The sequence below is a fragment of the Protopterus annectens genome, chromosome 11.part0 (assembly GCF_019279795.1).
Source record: "Protopterus annectens isolate FY-2018-M chromosome 11.part0, PAN1.0, whole genome shotgun sequence".
NCBI lineage: Eukaryota > Metazoa > Chordata > Ceratodontiformes > Protopteridae > Protopterus > Protopterus annectens.
The window spans coordinates 685,284,416-685,300,129 of record NC_056745.1 but is presented as its reverse complement, the minus strand read 5'-3'; the positions used below and the strand labels follow the sequence as shown (position 1 = coordinate 685,300,129).

The window sequence follows — 15,714 nt, the reverse complement described above, 5'->3', positions numbered from 1 at the left end:
AAGCCTTTGCTGCTACTCACATTCTGATACTATTGATGAGCTGACTTGCTTAAATATTAATCCCCTCCATAAGCCACTGAATACCTAACTGGCTCATAGATGTAACTCATGTAGTCAGTGTAGTCAAGATTGATTGCACACACTAAAAGCCTGGTCAAAAGTGGTGTTCCACAGGGTAATGTGTTTGGTCCACTCCTCTTCAGCATATATATATTCTGCTTGCAAAGATTGTGGATGACTGAAAACTTGGTGAGGCCATTAAATCTACAGCAAATACACACGTCCTACAAAAGGAACAAGCCAGCACTAATTACGGGTATCAAGACCACTGGCTCCAGTAAAATGCAAATGAATGTATTGTACTTCTGGGAAATAGGAACACTCGTACTCCCACTGCATAAAAGGGCAACCACTTAAAGTTAGCAGTGTTGACCTTGGGACAGTCATAAATAATGAACGTGCCTTTTGCGGCCATATATCTTTAGGTAAATCCTTCTACATAGCCCAACTAATTATTAAAGATATAGTCTCTTGAGCCAAGGAAGTTTTTGACCCCTACAACATATTATAAAATATCTAACTCAACCACTGCTCTTGTTTCATAAAATGTGTTGGCTGTCTCTCCATATCTTAAAGGAACACCTTCCTCCTGAGCTGTTTCACTGTAAAAGTAATGAGTAGAGTATTGTCCACCTCTTGGATGCAAACTACCACTCAGGGAGCATTCTTACCCACTAAGAGAGAGTACTGATGATGGAATCCTTCTAAATCACCGCTGTTTTCCAAGTACAGTAGTCATCTCACACTTCTCTGATTTAAGACAGTCTACTTGGAACCGCCTTCCTAAATAAACCAAAACACTCGACTATAAAAGGATTCGAAATCCACTACAAAAGAACCTCAGCAATGAAAGCAAATATAATTGCTTTAAGGATAATAGTTAATAATTCAAATTACTCCGACTTTTATTTATCTAGTTAGTGTACCAGGATGGTACACTGATTACACTAAACCCTTTGCAGGCACTGCCCAGGTGAAGAAATTTGCAAAATAAGTAAAACCTTGTTTTACTCGTTGAAGGCTTTTTGCAGAAGCACTAGAGAGTTTAAAGCTTTTTCTATGTCTGTAGCCTTGTTTTGTATATATTTTTTCATTTTTGTTTTGTGCTTCACCTGGTTGAAGTAGTTGAAGACTCCATAGGAGAAGCTTAACTCTGTAGGAGACTGGGAGCCATCTGGCTTTGGTGCTTGTGTGGTGCTTCTAAGAGAGGAGAACTGGAAACAAATCTACTTTTTTCAGTGGACTGTAGAGTGTATGAGTTTTTTTTTTTTTGTAGTGGCTGTGGCTATGATGGGGAGCCCATGTTCAAGTTGAGCAGGGAAGACTTCTTTGCTTATTGCAGTTATAAAAGGTCTGGAGGAAAAACTTAGAAATTTTACAGGACCAAATTAAAAGAGAATTGTTCTTGTTTCCTGTTGTTTTCAGTATGGCTTTCGAATTTAAGTGACTGGACAAGACATAAACCTAAGTATTTAAAGGATGTGGTTGTTGTGGAACCATTGAGGTCTGTGATGTTGAAATTTTTAGGAGTTTTTTTAAGTATTTTTGAGGTTCCAAATATACTTTTTTGAGGAGGTTAGTAGAAGCTCATGGTTGTTTAAACTAAGAATTAGGGGAATGGAGGTCAGACTGACACTGGGTTTGAATAGCTGAATGTGATGGACTGGATCGAAGGATAACCATGTCACCTGCATAAAGAATGACAGGCCGGTTAAGGAAGTCAAAGGGTAGTTTAATAAAAAGATTGAAAACAGTGTCAGCAAGTATGGGATCCCTGAGGCAGTCTTCTGCTAAGGGGTGCAAAAGGTGATAGGGATGAGCCTATTTTGACTCTGAAATGCCCATGTTTTAAGAAATGGTGGAACCAGATGATACTGTTGGGGCTAGTCCCATTTTCTTGGATGGGAATGAAGAAGCAGTAAGAGAGGTCGTAAACTATTTCCTTCTTGCATGTTGATAAGGCTGTCTTCTGTAAGTGACCCTAGTGCTTTCATTGTGCTCCGGTCAGCCCAAAATCCATGCTGTTTGAGAGTGAGGATGTGGTACTGTTGGATGTAAATAGATGGTTGTAGATTCGTTTTTCAAAATTTTCCCCAAGTGTAGGGAAGATAGAGCAGAAATGGAGGGCATTTTCTTGCTGAGGCTGTCTGGTAACAGATTTGACAAGAGCAATTTTTCCATATGTCTGGCACTGTGGTTTGAGTTAAACTGAGGTAGAAATATGTAGAAGAAGTGTGGGGAAAAAGTATTTGCCAAATTATACAAACAGTGGAAGTAGGTTGTCTGCGGGGGGGGGGGGGGGGGCATCCAGAGGTATCTTTACTAGTAGGGAATCAGTGTGAGTAAATTTCTTAAAACAGAAGGGGATACAGGGAAGGGAGGCTAGGAGAGTTGGGGAGGTAGAGGTTGCGGTACAAGGGAAAAAAGCGAAATTCAGAGATTGAGAGAGTACATTGAGATGTCTGTATGGTGATGGGGAGGAGGTGGGATTACTGGATTTTCAGCCTGAGAAGATTTACTTCCTGCCAGAATGTTTGGGTTTGCCTAGCAGAGCAAGTTGGTTGTTTTTGAACTATTTGGTTTTGTACCTGCATATGGCTTGCCTAACTAGGTTACTTATAGGTAAAGGCAGTAAGATTTTCTGTTGAGGGGTTGTGTCTCCATTAAGACCACACATTGTCCCTACGTTTGAGCAGAACTTTCATTTAGTGGTTAGTCAAGGGTTTTTTGTTGTATTTGAAAAGGCACTCTGAGAGGCAAGAATTTGTCTTGAAGCTGAAGTAGGGTTTGTGTAAGACATGTGGCTGCTGAATTTGGGTTCTGTAAGTTGGTAATGGAGACATGTTGCTTGGTATATTTTGATGTTTTCTGTATTGATGTTGGATCTGGATCTGCAGATAATTAGTTTTGGAGACAGTTTTGGTGACTGTTGGGAAATTTGGATGGCTATTTGGGAATGGTCACTGAATGAGGGTGGAAGAACAGATGTACTGGAGATGATGTGAGTGTTAGTGATTAACCAATCCAAGAGATAGTGGTGATTGGTTCAGAGATTTGGACAGGTAGCTTCATTAATGAACTGCATAAGGCTACTGACTAGGAATTTGGCAGTGTCATTTCTCAAGGAACCTAGGTAGTTTAGGTTAAAATCATCTAGAATAACAATAGTTTAGTTTTATAGTTGTGAGCAAGGACAGGTAGCTTCATTAATGAACTGCATAAGGCTACTGACTAGGAATTTGGCAGTGTCATTTCTCAAGGAACCTAGGTAGTTTAGGTTAAAATCACCTAGAATAACAATAGTTTTATAGTTGTGAGCATCTGAGGTGATAGTAAGGTTAAGGGATTTAAATTTGTTGAGATACTGGAGTAGGAAGATAAATGACTGCTATTAGAAAGGTGGCTGTTCTTTGAAGATGGAAGTTTTAGAAGAATCCAGTTGGGTTCAGTATCTGAGGAGGCATTTGCTTGAGCAATGATAGTTGGGTTAAGGTGTTTTTATAAAGAATGACAGTGCCCCCCCCCCCCTCCACCTTGTGTGTTAGCAAGTCTCATGTCTTGGTATTTGTAAGAGGGAAGTAGATGCTGAAAATTATGGTTTTGTTTGAGCCATGTTTCAGTGACAGTTGCGATATCAATATTCATGCATTACACACACTCACTCTTTCTCTATGTACCCGTCTGTCTATATATATATATATATATATATATATATACACACACATACACAAAGAGAGAGAGTACGTAGTGCTGTACATACTGTAAAATCTTTGAAACATAGTTTTGTCCTTTGATGTAACATGCAATGGTGGTATTTATTCACTGAGAAATTGCCCTTGTCAATTTATGAAGTCTGTGCATTCATTTGTCTGTTTCTTTATGATGCCTTTTATTTCTTTATCTGCTCAGTCAGTCTGGGTCATGGCTAAAACGGGTCAATTTGAGCAGTCCATCTACCTGGTCAACAAGTAGTAATTAAATAAATAGTACTCCTCCCTAATTTGAACCATAGTAGAATATAATGCCCCTTTGGCATGTACCTAGCTAAGCATATTACACAACTCATAAACCTTAAAGATTACTGACAAAAAAAAAAATCATGAGTATAAGCTCCTTATTCTACATAAAGTATCTGAAAGCTCCATCACTTTACTCTTGAGTATTAGTTGTTGGCCTTTATTTGACTGTGAAGCAACAAAAGACCCAGTTCTGTAAGACTTCTTGCATGTTTAAAAGTCTGGCAATGCCACTAACATATGCTCTAAAGACTTAAAACCTTCTTCTGAAGACGGGAATATTTATGTATAGGCCAAGTACATTCACTTTAGTATGTACATTGACCACAAAGACGTTTTGTCTCCGTTATCTGGTTTTCCACTCCAAGATTTCACCTTCAGTGAAAATGCAAATATCATGTAAGAGTTGTTTAAATTGTATGGTGTTGATCTTCCTTCACCTATGAAATAAGTAGAAATGCTCAAATTACTAGAGTATAAGGGCAGAAACGTGCCCATGTGGAATGGTAGATGCTGGATAACTGTAGTTTCTGGTTGCTTGAGAGTTACAATTAAATACAGACCTGACTAATGCTGTACCCTATACTATTTGTTTGGTTTGACTTGTTCTTAGGTTGAAGAAAGAGGGAATTTATTCTTATCTTCCTTTTTAAAACTCTAAAACTCTAAAAATGTAAGGTATATTTCAGCGGGGGAGAGGACAAAGTGCAACGCATGAAAATTGTACTGTATTTCTTCAATTTTTTTTTTTCTGGTTGCTTGAGTTCCAGTTAACTGAGAGTTTATTGTATAATATCTTTTAAAACATAATTTTGCACAGGCTGTAGCTCATAAGTCCATAGACTTAATATATAAACATTGTGAAAAGAAAGGTTCAGGTTGTATTTTAATCTAAAAGTTTCTAATCTAGTACATCCCTGAATTTTCACACTAAGCACATCTTTGCCTATTGGTACAATATCCTTTAAAGGGAGACGTGGTTGTTGGATTATTTTTGTAAAAAAATAAAAATGATACAGATTGCTGGTACCTTTCCAGTCAGAGCTGAGAAGCCAGCTCCAGAGTGACTGTGGTCTCTGTGTGCTCTTAAGAGAAATTGCACTTTACTATGTGTGTACTTGTCCTTGGAAACGATCACTGAGCGATGACAGGGACTCCATGAACAAGAGGAGGACTTTGGACTGACTTCTTCTTTTGATATTGGTATTGTTTTTAATTTGTCTAGATATACTTTGAGCGCTGAACAGTTATTCGTTTTAAATAAGGGCCTCACATTCATACCAAGCAAGGCTTGTGTTTATAGTGACATTGTGATGGATTTAATGTTGTTCTGTCGAAATGTTATGTTACGAAAGTTTTTTGGGGGGGTTAACAGTCCAAACACGGGTTTACGTAAACCTAGCTGCTTCGTTCCTCCTTTTTCACCCGCACTACATCTTTTTATTAACAAATGTGAGAGTGATCTAATAATATTTTTACAAAAGAAAGGGAGTGATAGATTTCATAATTTAAATTTTGAACACAAACAAGCTCTTGAGGAACTCAGCAATAATTTGGACCTAACAATAAAAATGGCAGATAAGGGAGGAGCAGTTGTGGTACTTGACACCGATTGGTACAATGGCAAGATGTTAGGGCTGTTATCGGAGAGAGAGGTCTATCAACTATTAAACCCTGTTGAGGTCAGGAGTATAATAGACAAGGTCCATGGACGCATAAGTTGGCTATTTGCACATTTGTACATAACGCAGGAGCTCCTAGACTTTTTAACCATAGATAAACCTGTTATTCCTGTGTTCAAGGCTCTACCTAAGGTACATAAGTCATTAACAGACCCACCCCTTAGACCTATTGTTTCGGGCAGGGGGTGGGTCACTGAAAACCTATCCATATGGTTGGAACATACTCTTAGACCGTATGTGGATAATACAGGAAATGTTTTGAAGGACACAGGTCACTTTCTCACCGTTTTAGGGGAGATGAATAGGGAAGGTTCCTCTATGGGATCAATGTTAGTCAATCTAGATGTCCATAGTCTATTTACTGTGATAGGGAATGAATATGGCACAGAAGCTAGTATAGGGCTTCTACGGGACATGGGAGTTGCTGAGAAAGATCTGTTTCTTATACGAGAGTTACTGACATTGGTATTAGAAAATAATGTCTTCATGAGTAATGGTTCTGTTTATAGGCAAGCACAGGGGGTAGCCATGGGCACCCCCTGTGCTAACACTTATGTCAACCTGGTCCTCTCTTTTGGGGAGAAGCGTCATGTTTTGGGCAATAGTGAGTGGAATCAATACATAGGGGTTTATCTACGTTTTGTAGATGACATTTTTATTTCATGGAAGGGAGATGAACAGAAGTTAACCCTCTTCATGGAATACTTGCATTCCACAACTTCATTTTTGAAATTTGATGTCAAAAGTTCACATGTAGCTTTGGATTTTTTGGATGTTACTGTTGAGTTGACAGAGAATGGCTTTAGTTCAAGATTGTATAGAAAAGAGAGTTGGAAGAACTCATTACTCTCATTTGACAGCATGCACCCAAGATTTACTTTCCCTAATATAGTGCAGGGACAGGTGGGACGGATATCCAGGATTAGTTTGGTGGATGAACAGTTTGAAAAAGAGATTGTTCATTTGAAGAAGTGTTTTCAGGATAGGGGTTATAGGAATAACTCGGTTGAAGGAGCAGTAGATAGAGGTATTGAGAGTAGACAGAACAAGTACAAGCCTTGGCTTAATGCCATCACAATACAGAAGGGTAATAAAGATGATAGAGTCAGAATAAACAAGCCAAGGGTCCTGCTGACTTATGGAAGCAATGTTAAAGGGGTGTGTGACATCATTCACAAAAACTGGAATATCATCACCAGTGATAACAGCTTAAGGGACATAGTAGGGGTTAGTCCACAGTACTGCTACAAGAGGAATAAGAATCTTAAAGACATACTTTGTCATGATAGGGGAAACAGTGATGTTAAATGTCTACCCAGATCTAAGGGCACTGTTCCATGCGGCAGTTGTAAGGCCTGTGGTTATATCAACAGGGAAACAATTTTTATACATCCCTCAACTGGTAGGAGCTTATTACTCAAAGGTAGAGCTACCTGTAGAACCACTGATGTTGTGTATCTGGCTAACTGCGTATCATGTTCAAGTTATTATGTTGGCAAAACTAATAACATGCTGAAGGTTAGGATTTTGCAACATCTCTCATCCATCAGGAACTGTGATGAACACAATGCCCTCTACAATCATATTAAGGATAATCCGACACATCAGTTTAAATTTAGGGTGATTGTGAATGTCTTTTTGAATAAAAGGGGTGGTAACATTAAGTTAAAGACTGAGGCAATGGAGTCAAGATGGATTTTAGAATTAACAGCTCACATAGATCCAGGGCTTAATGATGTAGTACCCCTTAAGCCGGCCCTTAGAAATAGGCGGGCTTTTTATTGAATTCCCTTTGGTTGTTAAGTGTTTTAAATATGAACTGTTAGTCTGAGTACTTTGTCTGATGAAGGGTTTTGGCCCGAAAGCGCTTACTCTGTTTTTACTTGTGTCTTAATAAATTTTATTTTGATTTATACAGCAGCAGTTCCCAGCGACGTTTTTTCTTGTTACTTGATTTGTTTGACGAGAGCTGGGATTTGGCATAGCACGAGCTTTTCTTTGGATAGGTTCATATGTTCATACTAGGCTATCTGCCCTAGGGCATTTATAAGCCTAGCCAAAGTGTGTATGGCTTTCGCCACCCATTTTAAATTAATTTTGCTATGCCCTTTTTCGAGGTTAGTATACTGTGCTTCTGTCTAACAGTGACACAGAAGTGATACCCGGGGTAAACCTACGATCTCTCATCCACTCATCAAGTTTCCTCTTGAAGAGAGTCAATGAGGGACTCTGCCTAACCTGGACTGGGATTTTATTCCAGAGTGAAGGGAGCCTCTGGGTTATGAATCTGTCCCTCCAGCATGTCCTATTTATTTCAGTGCTGAGGTTTAAGTCCCTCGAGCACGTAGCTCGATGGGATTTGGATTTTCTGAGGTGCAGCATGTCCATTAATTCCGGGTTGGACATGGCATTATACGTCAGGCACAGATCGCCTCTGAGCAGGTGGTATGCCGCTGAGTAGAGCTGGAGTTTCTTTAACCGGGCAGCATACGGCATCTGTTTGAGCCCCTTGATCCTCTTGGTGAGGTACTTTTGGGGTCTTTCCAGTTGCTGCAGGTGTCTGGTAAGGTACATCCCAAAAGGGGCATTGTACTCAATTATGGGCCTGATGAGGGATGAGTAAAGAGGCACGATGACCTCCCCTGATCTAGATGTGAATCCCTTCATGATTAGGTGGGCTATATAAAATGTTATTCTAACCACTTTGTCCACGTGGTTGTCAAATGAGAGATTGCTATCAACTTGGGTCCCCAGGTCCCTAATTACTTCTTCTGTACTTAATGGATTACCACCTATGTGGTAATTTGTGGGCACTTTGTTTTTGCCAAAGGGATGACTATACACTTTTGGCGTTTAGCTTGAGGCCATGGCTCTGGCACCAGTTGTCTGTTTCTATGAGGCCCTTTTGGAGGATGCTTGTGTCAGCTGGAGAGTCTATTATGGTGCCCAGTTTGCAGTCATCTGTGAACTTGGTCAGCCACAGTCCTTCCATGTTGGCCTGTACCTCCGAGAAATATATACCGAACAAGAGAGGTCCCAAGACTGAGCCTTGTGGGACGCCACTTGTAACTGGTTTGGAGTCTGACATGGCTCCAGCTATTCTAACCATGTGGGTTCTGTCCTTGAGCCAGTTTGCAACCCATCTAGTGACATAGGGGTTTATATTTAAGCTGGTGAGCTTATCTATAATGCCCGAGTGGGGTATTGTATCGAAGGCTTTTGCGAGGTCCAGGTAGGCTGTGTGGACCACCTTCTCCTTGTCAATGGCCTTGGTGACTGTTTCAAAGAAATTGACCAGGTTTAAGAGGCAGGATCTGCCCTTAACAAAGCCGAACTGGGTAGGATCCAGTGTCTGTAGGTCCCCAATATCTTTATTTATAAGGTCCATGATGATCCTTTCCATAGCTTTGCAGACCAAGCTAGTGAGACTTATGGGGTGATAGTTTCCAGGATCTGTTGAGGCACCACCTTTGTGGAGAGGGACCACTGTTGCTGTACGCCACTCTTTGGGTACATATCCTGTAGTAAGGCTGAGATTGAACAGTAGTTTTAGGTTTGGGTTTACCTCTTCTTGGAGTTCATGTAGGACGCAGCCCGTGACACCGTCTGGTCCCATTGATGCTGTGTTTCTTGCTTTGGAGAGGGCAGCTCTTACCTGAGCATCTGAGATGTCAGGGGGGTAGCACTCTGCTGGGATAGATATTAGCCCTTTTGGTGGGGAGGGGGGGGAGACGTTTGCGCTGAACCTGTCAGCTAGGATGCTGGCAATGTCTGTGGGTTCGGTGTATTTTTTGTCATTTTAGACTAATTCTGAGCATATCTGGGAATTCCCACCCAGGTTCCTAACATAACTAAAGAAAGCCTTGTGATTATCCTTAGTGTCCTGTGCAATTTTTCTCTTGAAGCTGGCCTTAGACGATTTTATGAATGCCCGTAGTTTTTTGCTAATACTGATCAGAGATGTCTTCCCTTTTTGGGATTTTGCTCTGTCATGTAGTAGCTTCCTCCTTCTATTGTATAGTTTGTTTATGGCTGGGGTCCACCAGACAGGACGTCTGCCTTTGGAGGATTGGGTCTTGGTTTTATTTGGGATTGCATGATCCATGCATTCCGGAAGGTGTTCATAGAATGTGTTTATAAAGAATTTTGTGGTCTGGGCCGTATTATCCAGAGGCCCGGGGGCTTTGAAGGATTCCACCTCAGTTTTGAGGAGTGTGAAATTTGCTTTAGAGAAGTTTTTCACTGTGGTTTTCTGGGCATGGTGTAGGGTCGGGATGTGAATATCCAGTGAGATTAGTTTATGGTCTGATCTTACCAGTGAGGGTTACACTTCTGGTCTGGAGCATAGAGTCCCCATGTTGGTGATGATCAGGTCCAGTATGTTTTCCCCTCTTGTGGGAGTGGTAACAAGTTTTTCCATAGCATTTGAGTTTATAAATTCTAGGAACCTTTGGGCTAGGGTGTTGGAGCTAGAGTAATGCTCCCAGTCTATGGTTGGGTAGTTGAAGTCACCCAATATAATGGTGTTTGGAGAGACCTTCATATTTTCCAGTGTTCTCAGGAAGGCCGAGTGGGGTTCCTGGGTTTGGGAGGGTGGTCTGTAGCAGGCTATAAACTGGAAGGCAGTTTTACCCACTGTTAGTTGCACATGGATAGTCTCTGATGCTTCGTGCTGTGCCACCAACCTGGAGGTGTGGGTATCTTTGACAAATATTGATACTCCCCCTCTTTTTGTGGTTCGGTCCAAGTTTTGGGGCTGAAAAGCATGGTATGAGGTATAACCTGGTAGTGCTGGGGTGCTCTGGAGAGCCTTGAACCAGGTTTCTGTTACTGCACAGATATCGATGTTATCCATGTTAAGGAGAGTCTTGAGTGCATGCATCTTGAGGTTTAGACTTCTGGCGTTGAGTAGCATTACTCTTAGTTTCTATCAACCTCAAATGTGTGGTTGATTAACAAGGGCTGTTTCTTTATACTCCAAATTTCGTTTTAGGCCAAGGCATTTGACATAGTCCCCTACTTGGGCATTGTTGACATATTTTAAGAGCTTAGGTACAAGCCCTTATGTAACCCAGTGGATAGCCAGCTGGCTCACTGACAGGACTCAGGAAGTTAGAATTGGGTAGTCCACCTCTACAAAGAGGCCAGTCACAAACTGAGTCCCTCAGGGTCAGTCCTGGGACCGCTCCTTTTTGGCATTTACTTTTCTGAAGTCACGGATAATGCCAATGGCCTCTGGCTGACTAACTTTGCAGATGTTTGCAAATTAGGAGCTGTCATTGAATCACCCACTGACACAAATTTCTCCAGGAAGGACTGACAGACAAACAACTGGTGCCAGATCCATGGGCTAAATCTAAATACCAAGAAATGCATAATAGGATCCTTCAGGAAGTCATCCTCATTCAACCATGGTAGCTATCATATTGAAAACACACCCCTAAGAGTTGACCCAGTAGTCAGGGACTTGAACTCGCACAGTAATCTAACCTTTGACCATCACGTGTCTACAGTAGTGAGGAAATTATTCTATGGTGTGCAACTTGTAAACAAAGGTATGGCATCTAGGTCAAAGGAAGTCATTGTTCCACTGTATTCGGCATTCATCAGACCTATCATTGCTTGCAGTGCCCCCTTTGGTATGTATCTAACCAGGCATTTCCAGCAATTGGAATGTTCACAGAGGTTCCTCACTGAAAGAATACAGGACATAAGTAACATGTCCTGTGCAGACCACCTCAATGCTCTTTCCCTGTATTCTGTCTCCTACAGGCTGTTGAGGGGAGATCTATGCCTGGTATACAAGGCATTGTCAGACCCCGCTGTGATGGAGCTTTTGCATATCCAGAAAATAAACCTCACCAGAATTGCCATTTTTAAAGGCTTAAACTGTACCTACAACATAAATAGGACCTGTTGAAAGGACAGGTATGTATCCCAGAGACTACCCCATCTCTGGAAAAGGCTCCCCATCCACGTGAGGCAGAGTTCCTCTGTAACTCTGTTCGTGTAACGTGGACAATTGGATGGGGAACAGGAAATGCATCACTGGTTTGGCACCTGTGTTTCTAATGCACACAGACAGCCTGTAAATGATTCATCTCCCAGGCTCCTGTTTGTAAATATTTCACCTCTGAAGCACATGCTTACACTTATCAAGTGTACCAGAACTTGTCAGATTTTGGATGCATAGTCAGGTTTAAAAAGGCCCTTGTTGTGATTAGCCTAGTAAACACCTATAAACAGCACCATTAGTAAATGACTTGTATTTAGCAATTATGCCAGAATTTACTGGAATTTATTCATTCATTACTTTAAGCTTAATGCATTCTTCAAGAAATGTATCTTTAATTTTGGAAGAACCTTGTACAAAGGTTGCAGTAAAGTTGTATATTTCTGTGGTCTGAAAAAGGATTGAACATTGATGCAATCAAAATGTTAAAATCAGTTTTATGTTTTACTGGCTGTTAGTTTTGCTGTTGGACTATTGTCTCCTTGTTTCCTGTGCCAAGTTAAATTAAAGAGAAGTGTGTTCTTCATGATGTCCCTTTGCCTTTAAGTTTTTTTTTTCTCAGCAGTTCTCACAGATCCCTGTTGCTGTCTATTTCTACATAGAGAGAGAACAGTACTTTTTTCATTATTTTATTGCATTTCTGATTGCAGCAAAAATCTGTAATCAAGGCTTTCTCAAAACAATTGTGCATCATAGCATTTTATTTAATTACCTTATTTATTTGTTTATTGAGAAAGGAGGTTGAGGAGGCCCCCTTTTTCAGTTGAGGCCTGGGAAGAAAAGCTTCAAAGAGTACATCAGTCTGTTACAACCAGTATACAGCTTAGCATACTAATACAAAGGATTAGTAATTTATAACATTGCAAAACATACAGTTAAAGGTAACAATATGCTATTTTACCAACTTATGGAGAGAGACGAAATAGTGCATCCTATTTACTGTAGGAGATTCAGTAAGCAGAACAAAAAATGCATACATTTTGGTCAATCTCAGGCCTTTTCAGCATGGTGCGTGCATCTCTGGGGTAAAATTTAAAAGTTCTGTTGTGGCAACAAATGTGTCTTAATGCTTTACTTTTCAGGCAAAATGAAAAAAAATTAGAAAAATAGTGAGATGTAGTTATAGTGCTTTGTAATGGTGTGTTGGCTTTGAGTTGGCCTCTGTCCTTTCCATTCCTCTCCTGGATAAATTATCAGGAATGAATTCAGAGTGTACTTGAAGGTGTGGGGTATTCATATTTCCTAATATAATTAATTATTTAATGTGTTATACTTTTGATAGCCCACGATATGTGTAGAACAGTGTGTGTGTTGTAACTTTAAGAAGCATTTCCAAGTGTAAGCACATGCATATAAATAGTGAGCATGTCCAAGCAGCAGTGCCATTTTGAGAGAACAGCCAGAGTGTTAACATGTATGAGTGTAGTAGTCAGTCTGTTTATAAGTTTATTTAAGTTTAAGTTACTAAGCCTCAGTCCTAATGTGTTTGTGTGTAATAAAGCTGCTTGAACTGAACCTACAACTATTCATCTGTTTTATCCTGACTTGACGAGCGACATAGTGTCAGAACCGGGATTGAGAGTGCAACTTCTTCAAGCAATGAGGTGCAAAGCTGACGGTGAAGGATTATTGAGCAGATTGGGTGATACAGTGCTCAAACGATCAAAAAGGGACAGAAACGAACTTCAGATAACCAAAACTTGCACAAATGATTTATTTTGCAAAGAAAACGATACGGAGCGTTCATAAGGCACAAAACATATTAATCAACCGAGTAGCACAAAACGCATTATTAATCAAACGAAAGGCACAAAATGCATTATTAATTAAACAAAATGTTCAAAACCACGATTTCTGATAAAACTATCAGAAATATTTATATGGGGTTCAGAACTACCTCCGGTTTGCATAACGAGCATGTCTGAAGTAAAACGAGCACAAGAAAAGTGTAAAGAGCATGATAAGTAGTTAAATGGGCATAATGAGTACAATAAAAGGGTAAAATAAGCTTAAAAAAACAAGGCAACTGCATGTTGTTTTGTGAATGACTATGTTTTGGCATAAACTACTATTTCACATTGACCAAAGCCATTCAAAGCATAATTAGAGTTCAAAGTACCTGAGTGTGCAAAGTGTTTGCAGTGTGTGATTTATTATGGCGCAATATTTCAGAGTTTGCTGTGTGCAAAGTACAGTTATTTTGTAAATTGTAGTGAAACTACAGCCATTTCAAAAAAAGTTTCTTGTGCTGTGTACACTTATTCAGAGTGCTGCCATTTCAAAGTGTTTCTTACACTGTGCAGAGTTATTTCTCAAAGTACAGTCATCTTGGAAAGCTCTTGTGCTGTATACAGTTTATTTGCAAAGTGCATTCATTTCGAAGTGCGTCTCACTCTGAGCTTGTGCTGTGTACAGTTCATTCCCAAATTACAGTAATTTTAAAGTATTTCTTACACTGATCAGGAGAGATTTCGTAAAGTACAGTGATTTTAAAATGCTCTTGTGCTACGGTGACTTACTTGGCAAAGTTCAGTTATTTCAGAGTCTGTTGTGCTATTGGGCATAATTACAAGTTCTGGCATATTTGTGTGTGTATATTTTTACATAATTTCAAGCACCTTCACTACTGTGTGTTAATATGCAGAGCATTTTGCAGACCCAGTCCACTTGTGTTTGATCATAATATTGCATAAAATTGGGGAGTATTTGAGCAGGAATACGAATTTTCATACAAGCAGCTTTTTCTGACAAAGGTACACGTACAAGGGCATTTATTTTGCTTAACTTGCCTGGGTTAGAGGCCATTGAAAGAGAATGTTCATTTGTGTATGCACCAGCGGTATATGCAGGAGAAGGGGGAAAAAACGCCATATTGTTGTACTGGCTGAATCAAAAGAGGACTCTGTGTGCTTGAAACATAAATTTAGAGAAATGTGCAACGCCCAGATAAATGTTACAGTAAAGAGGCACCTGTTCAATGCAAGAGACCAAAAGTCAGGAGAAACTTCAGCAACTTAAATCACTGACTTGAGAAATAAAGCTAAAATGTACAGATTTGGTGATTTGAAAGATGAGTTAATAAAGGACAGGCTTGTGTGTGGTGTTAATGCTGCAGTGAGAAAGATTTTGCTTTGTAACAGTGAATTAACATTGAGCAAAGCCATAGAGATTTGTCAAATCCATGAGCTCACAGAAGGCACACAAGTATGATTGCAAGTGATAGGAGCATGGTTTCAGCACCCTCTAGAGCAAGCGTGGACAGCATGCAGTACATGGCAACCAGAAGCAGACCTAAGCACATGGCAGGTGCAGCCCCTGCAGGTTGTAAATCAACCAAGCCTCATTCAATCATTAAGAAAGGTCACTCAAAAAATCAAGTTGATCATGTAGAAAGTTGCAGCCCTACGTTCTATGTAGATGGTGCATCAGTGGTCTGTGAAGAGGTTAATGCAGTAGATTTGTAGGCAAAGAACAAAGTATTTTGTGCTGTCCTGATCAATGGTAAACCCAAGGAGCTCAAAGTAGACACTGGTTCAATATGTAATTTAATGTCGGTAGAAACATTTGCTACACTTACAGCTGGTGAGCAACTTAATTTGGCTAATTGTGTGAAGCTTGTTGCTTATGGAGGTGAAGAGATTCAAACCAAAGGCTCAGTAGTGCTTTCATGCTATTCATCTGAGAACAGTTACAGCTTGCAATTTTATGTAGTCAAAAGACCTGTGCAATCATCATTAGGTCTCAGAGACAGTTTAAGGATGAAACTGCTTTCTTTTACCAAAGAAATCCATCATGTAAGCACACATCCCAGTTCCAGCTTCAGTGAGGCTATTTTCTCAGAGTATGCTGATGTTTTCGATGACAAGCTAGGCAAACTTCCAGTTGTGTACTCCATGAAAGTAGACCTAGAGGTCAGTCCAGTGGTCAGACCAGTGAGGAGAGT

General features: G+C 40.2%; 1 protein-coding gene across 3 annotated transcripts in view; it reads left to right on the top strand.

The window, feature by feature from the left end:
• LOC122815557 (NAD-dependent protein deacetylase sirtuin-3-like) overlaps positions 1–15,714 on the top strand; it is a 994,530-nt gene that overhangs the window by 834,269 nt on the left and 144,547 nt on the right. The window lies entirely within an intron of this gene.